At 43.1% G+C, this 14,699-nt stretch overlaps 1 protein-coding gene across 1 annotated transcript in view; it reads left to right on the top strand.

Moving 5' to 3' along the window:
- The window catches only part of BRCA1 (BRCA1 DNA repair associated), a 265,311-nt gene that overhangs the window by 20,027 nt on the left and 230,585 nt on the right, over nt 1-14,699 (top strand). The gene's annotated exons all lie outside the window — the stretch shown is intronic.

The following is a 14,699-nucleotide window of genomic DNA, read 5'->3' as shown; positions in this document are numbered from 1 at the left end:
CAAACATTGTGTACCACTATTGTTAATGGTAAGTATGCACTTAATATCATCAATCCACACTGTACAGAACACTGTCTTACTCCACCACACCTCTGCTTAAAATCTCTTCCAGTAGGACAATAAAGAAAAGGTATTCTGGATACTAATTTAGACCGTATTGATATCCCTGCGCTGCCCGGGTCTGCTAGACAACATTTGAATGGTTCCATTACCTTAAAATGTCCAGGTGGCGATATCCGTGCTACAAGGCAGGGAAAACCCCGTGTCCTGATGGACTTCCAGCTGAATTCTATAAGACTAACTTGGAGATTGTACCCCCCCCCCCCCCACTAACATGCCCTCCTCCAAAATGCTGTCGATGCTGGCCGTCTTCCTTCCTCTGTGTCTGAGGCTGTCATAGTTGTAGTACCCAAGCCCGGGAACGACCCACTGTTAATTACCTTCTACAGGTCAATTTTGCTTCTAAATGTGGATGCGAAGATCCTAACTTAAGTCTTGGAGACTCATCGATTATTCTGACTTTGATTAATGGTTACCAGTTTGGGTTCATGCAGGGGAGAGGCATAGAGATTAATATATGGAGATTATATACTGACCATACCTATTTCCAGGATAGGGATACTGCTGGAGTGGTGGTCTCTCTTGATGTGGAAAAAGCCTTTGACTCCGTAGAGTGGGCATATCATTGGCAGGTACTCTGGAGGTGTGGGTATGGCCCCAATTTAATCTCCTGGCTTCAATTGTATACAGCCCGACAGCTCAAGTGAGGACTAATGGAAACCTTTCCCTTCCCTTTCCCTTACAGCGTGGAACTAGACAGGGCTGCCTTCTGTCTCCGGGGATTTTTGCCCTGGCAATAGAACCACTGGTGATTGTTCTTCATTCCTTTGACCCAGTGCAGGGATTGATGGTTGGTCTCCTGACAGAACGAGTATCACTCTATACTGACAACACCCTACTATGTTTGCGAGATGCCACAGCGTCACTTTAAAATTAGCTGGGACAAGTCAGTGCTGTTTCCTCTGTCTAGGACCATTTCTCCCCCCCCTCTGACCAGACTCCTTTAGTCTAGGTGACTACATTTATATATTTGGGCATAGAAGACCAGGGAGACCTATCCTGCTTCCTGACAAATAACCTCTGCTCAGTTTTACAACAACTGATTAACAAATGCTAGGACTGGAAGACATTACCTCTGACCCCTGTAGGTAGAACTAACCCAATTAAAATTATCTTCCTTCCTACGTTCCTGTACATTTTCTGTAATACTACAGTTCCCGTTCCAGCTTCCTTTTTTTGCCAAATTGGATAGAATACTTACTGTCTTTATTTGGGCAGGCATTATCCCTCACATTAGTAAACAGACCCTGCAATTGCCCCTTTCATTGGGTGGACTGGCATTGCCTTGCTTTAGGAAGTACTGTTGGGCTGCTGTGCTGGTCGCGGTTCTCTGGTGGTTTTCCCAGATCAGAGCAAACCCATCGGTCAACCCTGAAACGTCCATTCTGGGATCATACTTGGCTTTGAGCAACATGGTGTACCAGGGTGTGAGAGCGAGGTCACGTAGGACACAATTGATGCGTCAACAGTTCAGATGTGGGAGCAGGTGAAGGCAGCTAGAAGTGCAGTTGATACTATATCACACCATACCCTACTTTGGGGCAGTTCCAGTCTACCACATATACATTGTTCCAGATCCTAGTGTAAGGTGCTAGGTATGGTATTACAACCCTGAAACATGTTATGCTCACTGGTGAGCCTCTTTTGTTCAATGCCTTGAGAGCAGAGTTTCACTAACCACCTTGGATGTATTTTAGATAGCTACAACTGCTTCAAGCCATTCAGGCACAGTTTCCCTCCAAGGTGACCTTAGAACCCCATAGAGTGGAACGCTTTGTAGCTACCCATAATGCTGATAGGATCCTCCCATCTATAAATCTTAGGCTTACCAGGGGGGATGAGGGACAGAATGTTCAGCCATTCCTTCCTGGAAATAGGATATTCCTAATTTGTCTGAAGATGCCTGGGACGAAGGGGGTGCAACAATATGTGCCCACTGGAATTTCAGCGAGAGATCAATTCATCGAGCTTAAGTTCCTTTATGGGACATACTACACGACCCAATGCCTTGAGAGAATTTATCCTGATAGGTTTGCCATTTGTCCCAAGTGTGCTCAGGAAGTTGAATTGTTCTATAATGTGGTCTGGGGATGTTCCCTAATTCAAAATTTCTGGCAAGCAGTAGTGGATAATGTTAACTCAGTTGTCGGATGACGTGAGAACTTGGATCCCAAGATCCTGTTGTTGGGAATTTGTGACACAGTGGCTCAGCCTCAACACATACACTTATTTATGTTTATGCTAGGAAGGATATTTCTTTAAGGTGGAAGCAAAATGACCTACCTAAAATCTCTCAGTGGAGATTAATGATTGATACGGCACTTCCCCTTTATAAATTAACGTACATGAGCTGTAAATGTCCCAAAATGTTTGAGAAAGTCTGGGCCCCCTGGATATCAGCTAGGCATCTACAACTTTAACAATAGACTTTGGATGGCTTTCAGCTCATTTCTCTTAATAACCTAATAACCTTCTCATCACTCTGAGTTATCCCATTGATTCCTACGCCCCTTCCTTCCCTTATTCCCACTTCCCTGCCCTCCCCGAGTTTCTTAGGTAGTTTGTATGGAAATTATTTTTTCTGTTTTGGATAGAGTTTAAGGTATTAAATCTGCTATACTTTCAGGAAACTTGCTATCTAGTTAATGATTTGTGGGGGATTATTTTTTGGTCCTTGGACTACCTACTGACTGCTGTGAATTTTGTACTAAGACCTAAAACATAGCCAAAAGCTTGTTTGGCCCTACTTCTCTGGGTTACTTTTAGTTCTGCACTCCTGTGACCCAGATACAGCCGACAGTCGGCTAACGTTAGAGTCAGTCAAGGGATCCACCTAGGTGCCTGACCAGCATCTGGCTCAGCCTCTCATCACGCCTCTGAGAGCCTGTGTCAGCCTCTTCCACCTTTCCACAGTCCACAGCTCCACTGAAAGCTAGAGGGACAGAGCAGAGAGCAGGTGACTGACAGTCATCACTCTCTGCTCAGTGAAGACCAAGATCTGATAGATCATGTCATCTTGATTATGTAAGCGGTCATGTGATCACTTAATTCTTGGGCTTAGAGCCGGCAAGGGACAGCTGCAGCATCAGATCAAAACTGCATCCATATAGGTGAATTTGTATATATTGCAATTTTGTAATCCCGCACTTTTCTTTTATTGCAAAAAGACAAGAAGCTTCTATAGTGTAAAACCACAAACAAAAGCAAAGAATATCACATAATGCACTTAATTAAATCAAATGTACTCTACTCCAGCTATTCTACTCCAGTGTAGCATATAGAGTAAAGTTAAAGTGGCCAACTGGGCTCCAAAAACAAATTAATCCAGTTATGCCCATTACATTTGTGCTTCCCTTGAAGTGAATGGACTCCCCAGATATGACAGACCATTACAGCTAAAGCTCAAATCTCACCTGATGGAATCTGTTCCCAATATTCCCCTCTGATGGATTTCTTTTAACACTGATTTTCTTATCAGAATTCCCTTCAGATTAACATATACATAGAGAGAACAGATCCTTCCTTGTTTGAAACTGCAAGCAATTAATGGCTAAAACACACTTGCAGAGATGTGCGATTACAGCACCAACTATACACACTCTGTATGCCCTGCTCATTGCTCAAGCCTGTGGTAGCGACACTACTGAATTGTGTAATAGTGACACATTAACTTTGACAAGTGTGGAGGGATGCGTGCATGGCCCTGAACCCAGACAGTGCGCATTCAGGGCCATGCATCTGTTACTGGACGTCTGTAAAACTTGAGTCTGTACAATTGCCCCATCTCCATATTCCATACTGACTAACATAGGCTGCTGCAGAAGCATAAACAAACTGCTCTTGCACACTGGACATCTGTGTCCGTCTAAATTAGCACTTTTTTAGCTACATCAGTTTTGTGTAGGTTGCATAGAAAATAAACACATTTTTACAGGACAGTATTAACAAAATGCCTTGAATGTACAAAGAAAACTATATATGTATTGCTCTTGTCAGTAAGGAGTATACAAGCGTTTCCGTTGAAGTGGTTAAATAAATATACAACCATTCAAATATTATACCAAGTCAAGACTTTTTATTTATTTTTTTAGCTGTCACCTTTTTTTTTTTTGAAAGGATTGCATTTTCATTTGTTTTTGTTTTGTGAGTCAATGATGCTATATCTTGTTGTGTGGTTAGGCTTGGTAACAGTGCTATAAAGAGTGTTCTTAGTCTGAGTTCTATGCAATTGAAGTCAACAGAAAAATTATTATGAATATGTTTTGTTTGCCATAGATATCTTCTAATTGGCTGTTGATTTCCAAATGCATCTGTTGCATTGCTGGTGATTTTAAATTGAGAGTTTGCAATGGAGCACAGGGTAAAATGCAGAGATGTGGCAGTCACAAGAGAGTTAAAAAAATAAAAACATGTTTATGAAGCTCCTTGGAGGTCCGAGTCATGTAACAATATTCTCGGTACTCTTGCCTATGTGACTATAGTATGCTCGCTGGAATGCCAAGAAATACAGAACTTTTTCATTTCTTCTCTTGAGAGAAGTCATACTCACACAATGAAAGTTAGGGTACTGCTCTGTTGTAACAATGCGGTAAAAACAAATGTGTTTTTGCCATGTTACTGGAGCGTTTTGCACTTGTGAAAAAAAAATACGACTCACAACGCACCAAAAACGTAACCATGGGTGCATTTTCGCCACATTTTTGATGAGTTTACCATTCATTTCAATGAGGAGGTGCATTTTTGCGGTTTATTTTTTAACTGCGGCAAACATGCACAAAAACTGCAGCTTGCAGGATTTTGAAAAACGCAATGGACCACAACTAACCAGTGTGAAGAGTTCTACAGGATCTAATGGTCATGTGTTTTTTCTTCCTCCTTTTTTTTTTTTTTTTTTTTAAACGCAAAAATGGAAGAAAATCTGATTAGTGTGAAAGCAGCCTTATTGCGATTGGCAGACTTGTCTTGGGAGAACTTGCTTGCATAGTCATAACTTGGTTAGTTCTCTACATACAAGTAAAAAAGTCTAAAATATACAAGCATATATTTACAACATGGTCATGAAAATGTTCATCATACAATTGGCTGAATCCTTCGGTAATGATAGTTTGATAATACTGTGATAAAGGGCATGCCACACAATCTGCCAGAAACAGGGTTATTCACCTATGAACACAGTATATCTCCCTTGCTGGATGCTTGGCTGGATGAGTAAGGTACTGCTCACTCTCTGGCAAGGGAGGTTCAGCAGCGTTTCCAGTGGCTCATTTAGCCAATCAGGGAGGTAATGATTATGTTAAAAAAAAGTGAGTCATTTCTCTGTGTGTTGTGGATATTGCCTATGGCAGGCATGTAAGACCTTGGTAGGATATAGATTATAGAAATGCTGCAGTAGAGGATTAAAACTCCTCAGACATGTATGTGCAATGCCAATAAAATGGTATTCACCCCCTTGATCTACTTCTCTGCAAAATAATGGAAATTTATCCTAGAAAAAAAAATGGAAATCACTAATTTCCTAAGTAGGCATCTTCTTCAAGTCAGTATTTATTATTTATCCTCTCACAACAATTACAGCCCTCAATTTGTATTCATAGGTCTTTGCATATCTGGACACTGCAGTCTTTTTCTTTATCATACCTCATGGGACACAGAGCAGGCTCTTTATGAATATGTGGGTTATGTTACCTATAGGTGAATGGACACTGGCCGTCCAATCAAACAGGAAGTCCCCCCCACATAATCCTTCGTACACAGGAAGTACTTACGTTTTTTTCGCCAGTGTCTGTAAGATGAATGGTCACTAATGTGTTGCATGTGGAGGCCTGAAATGATTCTTCTGTGAATCAGTGACTGGAATCTGATCCATGTGGAAAACTGTTAGCTAGAATGGATGGTACCTGAGCCTCAATGGATAAGGAGAGAAGAATCCTCGAGGTCTGCCTGTAATGCAGCCTTACAGCACTAGATTCTGAGTAATGGAACCCTGTGCAGTGTTTGTTCTGACCAAGGTTCTTTCCAGCAGGGTGTTATATGGGTCCAAGGGTTTGGACCCCAGATGTAAGGGGGACCGAGTCCTGGAAGGTCTTTTATGACAGAGCCCGCCGTGACGGGTGAAGGTTGGACTTCTGTTGTGACTCAGAGTCCTGCGGCTGGAATGGTAAGTTTACATTTGCAGTGTTTTTTTGAAAAGTTCTGTCTGGTCATTTTCCCAGTGACCACCGGGGGCAGTGTGCTGTTTGGTCTGGCTAGGCCATGCTCTGTGGGTTTCAGAAGGAGCTTTGGACTGCAGTTTTCTCCTTTAACCACTAGAGGACGCGGGGCCACTCTGTATAGCCTACTCTTGTGCAGTAGAGGCAGGAATTAGAAGGGCGGCCAATTTGCTTATGTTTAGGACACACATGGGCTGAAGGATCAGTGAGGCTCCTGAGAGACGAGATACAGATAAGTCTATGGCTGGATGATGAGTGAGTACTACCTGTGGGGCAGATGCATGACCAGACAGGACACAATTATACACTGCATTAATCCCGAGGGGCTTGTACAACTGTTTTTTGATACACTCCTGCACAGGTATCAGCGCACTTAAAGGAGTTGGGTCTCCAAAGTAGCTTGCATTTAATTTGCCGCAGCTTACATTTGGGCGCACTGAAGCGGCATAGAGGCTGCATTCAGGCTGAGTTTGATGCATATGTGCTTGACTAGTCCTGTGAAACTAGTATAGAACCAAGTGAAGGTAATTTTGACACAGTTCTTTGATGAAACAATACGCTTCTAGAAAGCGAAGCGGGGCAGGCGCAGCATAGTATTACATCATTGCATGCATACCTGTAAAATTGTAGAACTGCATACTTACATACTTGCATAAATTGCATACATGCATACTTATGTAACTGTTTACATGCATACTTGTGTAGCTACATACATGCATACTTGTGTAGCTACATACATGCATACTTGTATAACTACATACTTAAACTGCATACTTATACTTGCATAAACTGCATACTAGAATACCTGCATACCTTTGTAGCTGCATATCTACATGATTGTATACCTGCATGATTGCATAGCTGTAAACCAACATGGCTGTGGACCTGCATCAATGAGGAACTGCATAATTAGGTTGTGGCAAATATAGTTGCTGCATTATTTATCGGTTATACAATTTAAAGAGTCCCAGAAGGGGGAGGCAGGTGCACCAGGTCCAGTGGACTCTGGGGGTAATCTGGCAGTGTTCGCATTTCCTTATAGACCAGTGGTGTCAGGTGTATCAGTGCCACTGTGTTTGTCTGGCATTGCAGCTATTCCTGGTAGTGGAGCTGCATGGACTGCGGCCGCATCACCCTGAATGCGCCTGAACTCGGAAACTAAGCTGGGTCAGACCTGGTTAGTACCTGGATGGGAGCCTTGGGAATACCAGGTGCTCTAATCTTGGGCCAGAGGATGCTAGGGCATTCTCTAAGGTGGTTCCCTCCATCTTTAGGGGCAGAAAACTAATACATATGCCTCTTGGAACCGTCTGGGTTCACCGCAGAGTTATCAGGCTTTCACTTGGAGTAGAAGTTATGGGCCCATTATTGTAAGACACTTGACCGGTTCACGAGCCCAAAATCTAATGGGGATGTGAGGTCTATCTTAGTTCTCGGGGCACTAAACAACTGTTTAAACGTCCTTCTGTTTCGGATGGGTTCGATGGCCTTTCTGCAAGAGAGGGATTTTGGGTGTCCATAGTCCTCAATGACTTGTATCTTCGTGTACTCATTTTTTTCAGGCTCATCAAAGGTTTCTGCGATTTGCAGTAGAGTCCCTACTTTTACTTTGGGGCACTGCCCTTTGAACTGGTCACAACGCCCCAAGTGTTCACAAAGCTTCTGGCCCTGGTGCTAAGCTGGCTGAGGATGCAGGGGGGTGTCAGTCTGAGGAAAAGTTAATGATCCTTTGCTCAGAGAGCAGTCAGTTCCAAGTTTAAAGTGGAATATAAGAATCAAAAAGTATCCTTCGATATGTCTCTGCATGAGGAAATTATATCGACGTTGAAGCGGTTTCCTACGGTTTTAAAGGAATTAATTGGGTTAACTCCCTATATACCTTGACGTGCTACATGTTTTATATGGGTTTTTAGGCCCTTATTTTTGTCATGCAGGATGAGTCTGCGGGAACTGTCGATGTGCTACCCCACTCTGTTGCCAGGCATGGTCAGAGGTGCCGCTGCCCTGTTGTGTGTTCTGCTCTCCGTGATTTTTGGCGACAGGGTTTGGGCCCTGTTGACCCTTTAAAATTATGATTTAGTGTCTTTTCAGTTCGCCTACCTGATCCATGGTTTGTTTTGATCTCTGTAGTTCGAGGGGCTGCTCCGGCCCTCTTTCTATCTTTTTATGTTTTTGATTTTGTTTTTTGGTACATGATTGTTGTCATACACAATTTTGTGGGTCTCCTTGCTACGTATATGTGGCTTGGATATTGCATAAAATAAGGTCAGACTTCACTCTTCTCATTGTAGAGCCGGGTAATCCCCCTTTTAGACCAACTTCTCCTAATACTAAACTTATTGGTACGATATTGTTATTAAGTGCTCTGTGCTACGTGTTTAAAAATGGCGATTCATTGCCTTTCACATAATGTCCAGGGTTTTAATTATTTATTTATTGGATAGAAGTTCCTCTTCACCTTCTTCCCCAGCCTTCCCAAAATCTCTTACTAAACGTTCAGATTCGTTCCAGCTGGTTGACTCTTGGAAGGCTCATAAGGTGGGAGCTAGGGATTATACATTTTATTCCCATCCGCATGACTCCTATGCTAGGTTGGATTACATATATTGCTATCTGATCCTTCTGGCCAACTCCACAAATGCTAGGATACACTTGTGTTCTTGGTCAGATCATAATATTATGGCGTTTCCTATCACTTTTATTGGCCTAGCTTCTACTCTCTACTCCTGGTGTTAGAATAACTCCTTCCATTCAGAAGTAGCTGCCTCAATCCAAGAGTATTTTCAACTGAATAATACTCCCGACACCTCCCCAGCTATGCTGTGGGTGACTCACAAGGCAGTTCTCTGTGGCTGCCTTATTTCTATTGTGGCAGCCAGGATTAGGGATCATTGGAAGCAAATTCAGACACTCACCAGGGAACTGAAAACGCATTATAGAGCTCATGTAGGTAACCCATCCCTATTGGATAGGTGCATGATATCACAATAGCGCTTAGAACTGAATACCCTGCTATCGCAAAAAACTGCAAAAGCTTTACGTTGGTCCAAGGCATCCTTTTTATTACACAGCAATGCAGCATCGACCATGTTCGCTCGGAAACTTAACCATTCAATTCGTCCCCCACATATATATAAATAACGTAAAATGTACTGTAATATTTCCTCTTTGCCCCCTGAAGTTTTGGAATTTTTTTAAAGAGTTTTGCTCCTCCACATGCGGATCCCCCTCCCCCTGCTGTCTCTTGGCTTGATTCCTTACCTCTTCCTGCTCTTACGCCCTCTCAGATTTAATCTGTGAATGCCCCTTGTACTCTGGAGGAAATTACACAAGTAATTAGCACATTGAAAAGTTCCACGGGCCCGGGCCCTGATGGGTTCTTGGCCAGTTATTACAAACATTTTGCCCCTCTTTTAGCCCCATCTTTGGTGTTTCCTGATGAGATGCTTTTAGCCAGCATGCCATTGTTGCCCAAACCCTTAAAAGATCACCTTCTACCACAAAACTATAGGCCCATTTCTGTCATGAATAATGATTTAAAGATATTTAACCATATCTTAGCAGATAGATTGGCCCTCATTATCTCCTCCTTAGTTTCACCTGACCAGTCGGGATTTATCCCTAACAGGCTTATTACAGATTATATATGTCTCACTTTAAATGTTATCCAAAATTATTATTATTATATGGTATTTATAAAGCGCCAACCGTTCTCAGCGCTGTACATTGTAAAGGGAGACAGAAAATGCGACAGTACAATAACAATACAATGCGGTACATGAGGGATTCGAGGGCCCTGCTATTTCGAGATTACAATCTAGAATGCTGATTTGCACTCTAAGGAGGTGTTATTGTTGAGCCTAGACATCAATAAGGCCTTTGATCGTGTCCTCTGGCCCTATTTGTTTTCACTATTGCAGCAATTGGGCTTTAGTGATGAATTTCTTTCTGGTGTACGGGCTTTATATAACTCCCCCCAAACAAGGATTAGACTTCCTGACTGCAATTCTGACCTTTCTTACACTGGGAAGAGGCACCCGACAGGGTTGCCCGCTCTCGCCCTTACTGTTTGTGTTGATTTTGGTACCCTTGGTATATAAACGTGATCCTGCATTCCGAGGTAGGGGGCGCGTGCCAGCCCTACCCGCGGCACCGATCGCCCTTACTGTTTGCATTGATTTTGGAACCCTTGGTATATAAACGTGATCCTGCATTCCGAGGTAGGGGGCGTGTGCCAGCCCTACCCGCGGCACCGATCGCCAATCACCGGGTCCCGGCCGGTGATTACCTGCCGGAGAACTCTTGACGGGGAGGAAGGCTGGACACAGCCTTCCGGAACAGTGTGTAGCAGAGAGGTACACACCCCCGTTGAGCCTAGACATCAATAAGGCCTTTGATCGTGTCCTCTGGCCCTATTTGTTTTCACTATTGCAGCAATTGGGCTTTAGTGATGAATTTCTTTCTGGTGTACGGGCTTTATATAACTCCCCCCAAACAAGGATTAGACTTCCCGACTGCAATTCTGACCTTTCTTACACTGGGAAGAGGCACCCGACAGGGTTGCCCGCTCTCGCCCTTACTGTTTGTGTTGATTTTGGAACCTTTGGTATATAAACGTGATCCTGCATTCCGAGGTAGGGGGCGCGTGCCAGCCCTACCCGCGGGACCGATCGCCAATCACCGGGTCCCGGCCGGTGATTACCTGCCGGAGAACTCTTGACGGGGAGGAAGGCTGGACACAGCCTTCCGGAACAGTGTGTAGCAGAGAGATACACACCCCTGCTCCCTAGTAAAACATTCCCCTCACACAGTTAACCCTTTGATTGTCGCCAAAAGTTAACCCCTTCCTCTCCAGTGCCATTATTATAGTGTCACTGTTTTTTTTTTTTGCACTGATCACTGTATTGGTGTCACTGGGGATGTCAGTGACCCCAAGTCAGTTCCCCGCCAGTGTCAAAATGTCCGTCGCAGTCCCGTCATAAGTCGCTGATTGCCACCATAAGTCGCTGATCGCCACTATTATTAGTATAAAAAAATAAATCCAGTATCTATACCGCCATTTTTAAACTCTATAACTTTCACGTAAACCAATTAATTTACACGCGTTGGGATTTTTTTTTTAGCAAAGATGTCGCAGAATACATTTTTGCCTAAATTTATGATTAAAATTGTTGGGTTTTTTTTGGTTTTTTTTTTTTATAGGGCAAAAAATAAAAACCGCACAGGCGATCAAATACCACCGAAAGAAAGCCCAATTCGTAGGGAAAAAAGGATATAAATTTCATTTTGGTACAGCGTTGCATGACCGCGCAATTGTCAGTTAAAGTAACGCAGCGCCATAACACAAACCGCTTATGTAACCGGTTCCTGACTGCCCTATAGCAGAAATACTGCTACAGGGCAGCACAGGTGTGCAAAACCATATATATATATATAATATATATATAGTTATTCGCGCTCCCGTGGTTTTCGCACCCCTCCTAGATGGTGTCAGATTGCCCGTCAGTACACCAGTCATCACATTTAACCCCTCGATTGCCAGGAAGACGCTCATACACAATAAACCTCCATTGCTAGTATAGTGTCTAAACGGATCAATATCTTTGATCAGATCAGCACTATACCAGCGTTCACATTAGTATAGTGTCCCCAAAATGCAGCGTTAGCGGGATCAGCCCCGGCACCTGCCAGCACCTGCGTTAAGCCCCTACGCTTACTCCCCCCCCTTTTCCCCAGCAAGTGCAGTGTCAGTAGGCCACTGTCACTTGATACATTGCACACAAAACCGCAGTGTTGGCAGAATCAGGCCTGATCTCTGTTAGCACTTGCCGGCAAATCTTGATGACTCTCAAATGCAGCAGAGTGCCAGTACTAGTGCCAGGCTACCTTTTGGTGAACTGGCGAGCACCAGCGGTCTAGTACATCCTGGTCTTTCACATACCTCTTAGATTATAAGCTCCCCGGATCAGACCCTCCTGAACAATACAGTTCAATACGAACTGTATTGTTGCTGTATTGTCTCCCGTTATATTGTAAAGCACTGAGCAAACTGTTGGCGCTGTATAAATCCTGTATAGTATTAATAATAATAATACCAGCACTGCAGTATGACTTGGCGATGTGGCGAGTCCCATAAGTGCAGTACAAGCTGGTGTGGTGGCAAGCACAAGTGTTGTCCCGCAGCCACCAAGAATTCGCACGCAGGCCCGTAGAGCCCCTAGTATCCTTCCAGATGTGCTTGCAAATCCCGATTGGCAGCCCACAAATTTTGCACACCCGTACTTCCCCCCATTCACTGCCCAACCTGGAATTCAGGTGGAAACAGCAAATTTAACTACTCCCCTTGACTTTTTGGAGCTGTTTTTCACGGAGGATCTGAATGCATTGGTTGTGGATCAAAGCATTTTATATGCACAAAAATGTATCCCCGCCAACCCAAATTCAAACCTTGCCAGATCATTTGCATGGAAACTCGTTACGGTTGCCGAATTTATATTGTTGTATTGGTCCACAGACCCGATTCATCATATCCAGTGTTCTCTGCTGCCATGGCCAGGCATAGATCTGAGAGTATAATGTGTTTTATGTATTTCAACGACAATACACTCTGTCGTCCTCGGGGTGACCCTGAATTTGATCGGCTACACAAAGTTCAGCTCCTCACAAATCACCTTAACCAAAAAATGTGCAGATGTCTATACTCCCCAGCAAAAAATCTGCATTGATGAGAGTCCCTCATTAATTTTTCTGGCCGCCTTGCATTCAAACAATTTCTCCCCAGTAAGCGTGCCAGATATGGGGTCAAGATGTAGAAGACCTGTGAGAGGGCCACAGGCTATACTTATAAGTTTCGGATTTATGAGGGAAAAGATAGTCACGTGGAGCCCCTCAGATGCCCAGGCTACATGGGGAGTAGTGGCAAGATAGTTTGGGACTTGGTGTCATCCTTTTTCCATATGGGGTACCACTTATACGTGGACAATTTTTATTCAAGCGTGCCACTATTTAGACATTTGCACAATCTTGGAACTGGCGCATGTGTGCTCCGTGTGACCTAATGTATGCCCACCATTAGAAGTGGGTGGATGCAGGGCTGTATATTTTAATGGTGGGCATACCACACATTTTTATTTTTGGTAGAGATTTCTTTTTTTTTTTTCATTCAGTCCACAGGCTGCATACAAAAAAACAAAATAGAACATAGCGTATATACCCAACAAGGACCAGCGATGTACTGGTACACCACTAGACTTTGAATGGTTATACTAATATGATGCCTACAGCTGCAGGCATCATCTTGGTATAATTTTTTTCAGAAAAGCGATCGGCTTTTATGTAAAAGCAATCCTAGTGGCTAATTAGCTGCAGGATTGCTTTTAGAAGCAGCGGGAGGCAATCCCTCCCCCGCTGCCTTCTAAGGCCTTCTCAAGGCCATCTGGGGAACCTGAGAATTCAGCCGGTGTTTCTGCCAGCTGACCATAGAGCTGATTGGAGACCAGAATGGTGCCAATCATCTCTATAGCCTAAGAAGTCATAAGCTACGAGCATTTCATCACTTCAGTTTCGCAGGATATAAACAGCGCCACTTGTAAATTGGGAAAGCATCTGATCACACCGATCTTGGTTTGATTAGATAATGTAAGGGCAGAGGAGATATCCAGAGTCTGATAGAACCCAGATTTCTCAAAAAAGAATATATGACAGTGTCCATTGAAGTTATAGGGGATATTGACATTCCCTGTGATAGCATTAAAAGTGATAAAAATAAAATAAAATTAAAGGGACAGTGTAAAAATACACTACATTCGTAAGCATTGACCCTGTGCCAATATGGAAACAGCAGTTGCACCATGCATGTGAGGTATCGACACGAACGTCAGATCAAGGGCAGTAATTCTAACACTAGACCTCCTCTGTAAATCTAAAATGGTAGCTTGTAAAGGCTTTTAAATCGTTGCCTATGGATATTAAAAACATATGCAGTTTTACGCCATTGCAAGGGGCATGCACAGTTTTAAAGCATGTCATGTTTGGTATCTATTTACTCGGCATACCATCATATTTTATATTGCACCAAATAATTGGCCAATATATTGTGTTTTTGTGCATTAAAAGTAAAAAGAAGTGTATTTTTTAAAAAAAAATTGCGTTCGAAAAATCGCTGCGTGAGTACTATGTGACATAAAAAATTGCAGCACCCACCATTTTATTCACTAGGGTGTTTGCTTTAAAAATATATATGTAATGTTTGGGGTTTAAATTAATTTCCTAGCAAAAATACAGATTTTTTTCATGTGAACAAAAAGTGTCAGAAAAGGCTTGGTCTTCAGGTGGTTAGAAGAGTGAATGATGTGTGGCATTAACTTCTAA

Source organism: Staurois parvus, unplaced genomic scaffold (genome assembly GCF_062004578.1).
Source record: "Staurois parvus isolate SC_StPar_1 unplaced genomic scaffold, SC_StPar_1.0 ptg000971l, whole genome shotgun sequence".
NCBI lineage: Eukaryota > Metazoa > Chordata > Amphibia > Anura > Ranidae > Staurois > Staurois parvus.
Note: the sequence above shows the minus strand (reverse complement) of the source record. Positions and strands in the feature narration are given on the sequence as shown.